At 31.9% G+C, this 6000-nt stretch overlaps 1 long non-coding RNA gene across 1 annotated transcript; it reads left to right on the top strand.

Moving 5' to 3' along the window:
• The first annotated feature begins 2442 nt into the window (after nt 1-2442).
• LOC127135357 (uncharacterized) lies at nt 2443-3252 on the top strand. Its single transcript, XR_007808528.1, has 2 exons — nt 2443-2787; nt 3103-3252. It is a non-coding gene; the product is annotated as an uncharacterized LOC127135357 (long non-coding RNA).
• The last annotated feature ends 2748 nt before the right edge of the window (nt 3253-6000 follow it).

Genomic DNA, 6000 nt, shown 5'->3' with positions numbered 1-6000 from the left:
TTAAGATGCTTATGCGGATCCTCACCTGCAAGACCACTAAACCTTGGCAACAAGTGTATTAAACCAGATTTCAACTCAAAAGGAACCGTAGCATCAATATATTCAATACATAAACCATTGTAATTCATATCAGGAGCAGCAAGTTCTCTCAGAGTTCTTTGGTCAGCCATATTAAACTGAATAGAAAAAAATCAACAAAGAATGACAAAACACATAACTAATTCAGCAATGTAGCAACAAATAGGAAAATACTGACAATGTCTCTATTAAGAACAAACAATTGAAATACGTAAAAGAAACTATTAAAATAAAAGGGAAAAAATACAAAAACACAAAAGTTAATCTAATAACGTCAATTAAACTTTTTGAGAATTTTTTCGGAATTTTCTAAAACTATCAAAACAGAAATAAAATCATAAAAAATAGAAAAATAAGGAATTTCGGATTTTTAGGATGACTTCCACTATTTAGTTTCTAAATAGAGGCTTTTGATCATTGATTTTTTCCTAGTTAATCGACAAAGAATCGGAATAATTTGAGACGATTTTCTTAAAAAAACAATTTTTTTTATCCTAAAACGCAAAAACAGCCAAACACAAAAAAGTTAGGGCAAAAAAAAATGTTAAAACAACTATGACTATAATAATAATTAGACTATAATAATGGTTAAAATCTACAAGAATCCCCGGTAACGGCGCCAATTTGTTCCGCTGTCGCGCGTGGGTCAAAACGAGTGTTTTTCAAAAACGTAGTAGGGCGACAATTTTAACTCGGATATCGTTCTCACAAGGATTCTTGATTATTATTATCCAAAGGTAAATCGAATTAAAGGGGGGTTGTTTGGTTTGGTGTTCGATTAGGAAAGGTAAATCGAATTAGGGGGTTTGTTTGGTTTGGTGTTCGATTAAGAAAAAGTGATTATTAAAAGCAATTCTTGAAATAAGCTGTTATGAAATAAGTGATTATGAAATAATTCAATCCACCGATTCAGTTCCTACTATCATCGATTAATATAATTTTAATACCCTAAGCGGATTGTCTATTCCTATTTGGATACAAACTCAATGACAAGCGCGGTGAAGTTTGTGAGATGTATGATCCTATTGTCCGAATTAAGCAAACGGGATAAATTTTCATGGATTAAGCAAACATGATTGATCAGACACAAAAACGAATTAAGCAAACGTGACGTGCCTATGTTAGGATCATACAATCAACCAAATTGAATCAATATATTTCATGCAATCGAATTAAGGATACAAGAGCACAAAATATCATTGAAAGGAATTAAACTAAAATTAACATTATAATAATCTCAAGTTTTGGAACATGAATTACGGCAGATCGAATCAGAGGGATTAGTTCTCCATGGAGTTCGTACAAGCTTTCAAATTTTCGTGAGTAGTGATACCGTGTACTGTTTTCGGCTAATTAGGTTATAGGAAAAGTAGAATAAACCTAATTTGGTTGAAACATAACCCAGACCCAAACTAAATAACCCAACACAAAATATAAATCTAGTGCTGAAGGCTTCAACGGATTTTTCAACCATTCCACAGTCCGAATTAGCTTCTGAGTTCTTCATGAAAGTCGTATCTCTTTCTCTTAGCTTTCCAACGATTGGTAGCACGCCTCGATCCGATACTCCTAGCTCCAGTTATGAATTTATTCGTGCAGACTGCAAATGCTGAAAATAAACTGCGAAAAATAAATAAGTGCAAAAATAAGATAAATTATAAAAACACATTAAAAGGGAAAAATAACCAAACTAAAACATGAAAATGCATAAGTATAAATATAGAAGAATGTGCATTAAAATACTCTGATCACTTTATCAATGAATTACTCCTATATATACACTACAATATTCTTGTAGTGATACACGAAAAGATGATTTAGAAGAAGACAAGAGAATATGACTCAATTAATAATTGACTGACACACCGAAAAATTATGATTTTATTTTTATCTCGATGTGACGATCTCTTTGATAAAAAATTCTTTATAAAAGAAAATTCTTATCTATTCATCATAAAAGTTGAATAAAGTTTGTAAATTGTTTTGAAAAACCTTCTAAATTTAAATAATTTAATAAATAATTAAATATAATAAAATTAAAAAGCATTAAATGATTAGTTGAAGATTCATATCAAACTTTTAGAGATGAATAGAAAAATTATCACTGCTCAATGAATTTTAAGACCTGCCATGATTATAGAGAGAGCACTAGGAGTTCATCTCACCAGAAAACTTTGTATGGAAAAAAGATTATTTAGAAGAATATAAAAAAGCATTCATTCATGTCTTTTGATCTAGAATCTCCCCCACTTCTTCAACTAGATAGCTAGCTGTCACTTGTGGTTCATAAGGTAACAAGTCACCCTAATTATCTTCAGTGTCATTTTGGAAGATATATTATTCCTTCATCAACATGACATGCACCTTTTCTCCTGCATATAAGGAACTCAATTTACTCCTCTCTTTCTCATACCTTCCCTTGACTTCAAATAATATTCTTATTTTCATATCCTTTCACTTATTCATTCATATACCAACAAATGACATCATCTTGGACTGCAAGGCAGAACAAACTGTTCGAACAAGCATTAGCTTTATACGATAGAGAAACTCCTGATAGATGGCACAATGTTGCCAATGTGGTTGGAAAATCAGTTGAAGATGTTAAAAGTCACTATGAAATCCTCAAAGAAGATGTTCAACGTATTGAGCATGGCCATGTTCCTTTTCCTCGCTACAAAACTAACACCAACAATTGATCCTAATAAGGTATGGTCGATAACTTAGTCCATGAACTTTAACCATGACTTGTAGATTTTCTTATCGTATCATATCATATCTTGTCCATTGCTGAATAACTATATTAATGGACCCACGCTTGCTAGGTGAACTATAGAGAAAAAGAAAAGCAAAAGAATTGCATTATATATATATATATATATATATATATATATATATATATATATATATATATATATATATATATATATATATATATATATATATATATATATAATTCAACATGTTCTTTGTATACATAGTACTTTCTGCTACTAATAAAGTTTATTTTCCTATACTTGGCAGGTTCTTGAAGAATTCAATAAGCTTGAATAATCAATATTTGAGTTTATCTTTAATAAACAACAATGGATAGTGTTTCTTTGGCGCAAGCTATCCTGCCAAATGAATTGTGACAGCCTTTATTCTCCTCAAAATTTTATTTATTTAGAATAATTTAATCTCTTTAAATTTGTACAAAATAAATAAATTATTGTATCTAGAATAGTTTAATTGGTTATTGTGGGTTAATGAAGGATTAAATTCTAATGCTTTTTCTTCTTGGTAGACATTATAAATAATATCAAATGATTAATGAATTTCATTTTTTTTTGGAAATTGTTTGGATAAGCATATCACAAGAATTATTAGTATCGAGGAGATTCAAACTCAAAATCTTAAAGAGAAACACGTTTTTAAATTTCAAAATTTTCATCAATAGGCCAACTCATGGGGATTATTAGTGAACTTCAGTTGTGCACAGATTATTTAAAAGAATCAACGTTTGAATTATAACCGAAACAATCATAAATCAGACTGTATTTTCATTGTGTCGTAGTGTCCGTGGACTATCAATATCACATTCTCTTAAAAATTGGACGGATAAACGAGTAATATTTTTTTATAATGACAATACTTTAATCAAAATAGAGTATGACAGATACTACAAGAAAATTTGGAATTAGCAACGACAAAAACAATAGCTAATTCATAGTTAATCTTAAGAAAAAAATTTAACTCCTTGTTAGTCTTGAAATTTTTTAGTCAAGTATATTCCACAGGAGTGGAAAAGTGAGATAAATATATAGGTTAAGCTCAGGTAGTTAAGTCATGTTTTTGAAGTCAAGATCATAGAGATTCGACAGTAAACAAGTTGATTCTCGACATAAGAAGTTATAGGATTTGAAGATGTTTTTCGACATAAGTAATGGTTTTGCAGCAGTTCAAGAACTGAGACATATGGAAGCAAAATAGAGAATAAAAGGTCATGTAACAGTATACATGTCGAATGTTGGAGAGTTGACTGTTATCGACGGTTATCGATGTACATAGTATATAAACAATTTTTGCCTATGTTGCATTCTTTCATTGTTGTTCTCTATAGAATTCAAACATCCAAGTTAAAGAGATAAATAATTCGTGAGAAATGTATGAATCTACGCCCACTTTTGATCTAAGCATTTTTACTTGACTTCTTTTATGGTTTCTTTTCATTGAATTTACCCTTTCAAACAATTCTGCATTTTACTTCTTGAGATTTTAATGTTAAGTTATCAAGCACGAACACATTTTCTCAAACACTTTTTGTACAAATTATCGTTAGGATTTTTTTGAGTTTTATCCCTCAAGTGAAATAAAATTTGTGATTTGTTTACCAAAAATACTAGCAAATAAATTGGCACGTCCACTAGGATCCTTTTGTGTAAGAAATTTAAACTTTGGTAGAAAAGTGTTTATGCTTTTATTGCATATTTTGTTCTTCATACATGCAAAGTTTTTAACTTCTGAGTGTTTATGCGTCTGAGGAGTGGTAAAATTCTTGAGATGACTCGTCCATCGTAAAAATATACTTTCCTTCCCTAGAACGACGCTCCAAATGTAGAAGAACAACTAATCAACGGTTGGTGGTGCGGGAAATTCAACGTCTATTGGAGTAACCGCTTATGTTATAAGTCAAATGTCAGTTTCAACGACGATTTCAGAGGTGGTGATTCCCCCACCACAACCAACCAGTTTTCCAACTACTCTCAGGGTTACGCAAACTACTATTGGTGACCCTAGACCTTCTTTCCTCCCAAGCTTTACGATACCCCCTGGTAGTAGAGAATATCCATATGCATGCCAACTCTAATGATGACAGACCTACAAACTAATGCATCTACTTATGTAGATGATACAATAACTATTGCATCTTCTCTTAATCAACACTTAGCATCAGGATCTACTAACAGCAATCCTAGTCGAATGGCACAACCCGAAGGAGGATTAGGATATGTTCCTCAGGTTATGTCACCCTTAACTATTAGTTCCCTCTTGGTTGGAAGGCAACAAATGGATGATAGTAACCATGATATGGTCAAAAAATATGATCATTTGCACGCTCGCAGAAAAATGTTTCGAACAGAGTCGCCACCGAACTTTATTTATTCCAAAGAAGGACAGGAAAAATATTGATAAAACCCTCAAAAAGAAAATGAAGATGGTCGTCACAGTCATATTCGGGTTCAAGAGTCGATTACGCAAGGGGAATGTATTAGCACCCCTAACGTTCGATGTACTCAACGGGAACGTTTTAATTAAACTTATGATTGAATGTTAGCTATCATTAATTGTTTTCGTCGCAGGGTCAAAAGTGAAAAAGGAAAAGGAAAATGGTCGCAAAACATGTTTTGATTAGGGTGTTTGACGAGATTACGGGTCTCGCTTCTACGTATCTTCAGGTACAATGAGGAATTCAAAACTATGCAGTTCTGTGTAACACAAAAGATGATTTTGGTGTTTTTTATTATTGTGTCTGACAAGATTTAAAAGTCCTGGTCCGGCGTGTCTCTAGGTGCAAAGGAGAACTCAAGGCTACATGGTTCTTTGTAGCAAAGAACTATTTCTTGGTTGCTTTTAAGAAGTGCTTCTTTAGACATACCAAGTGGTTAAACCTTTACTTGCTACTCGCTCTTGGAGGCTTAAACCTTTATTTGTTTCACTTTGATATGGATAAAGCATACTTATTTTTGAAAAGGTTTTTGAAGTCGCGCAAGGGCGAAAAACAATTTTGATTGGTTGACTATTTTTATGTGATTGACAAATATTCAAATTGTAGGCTAAGTACGGCCATCACATGAACATTCGACGAAATTAGGAGAAAATTAATTCTTCCCCAATCCTTTTTCAATCAGATTATTTATAAAATTTGTGTGATGAATCAAG

The sequence above is a fragment of the Lathyrus oleraceus genome, chromosome 4 (assembly GCF_024323335.1).
Source record: "Lathyrus oleraceus cultivar Zhongwan6 chromosome 4, CAAS_Psat_ZW6_1.0, whole genome shotgun sequence".
NCBI lineage: Eukaryota > Viridiplantae > Streptophyta > Magnoliopsida > Fabales > Fabaceae > Lathyrus > Lathyrus oleraceus.
The sequence above is the reverse complement of the archived record's forward strand: the minus strand, read 5'-3'. Positions and strand labels throughout refer to the sequence as shown.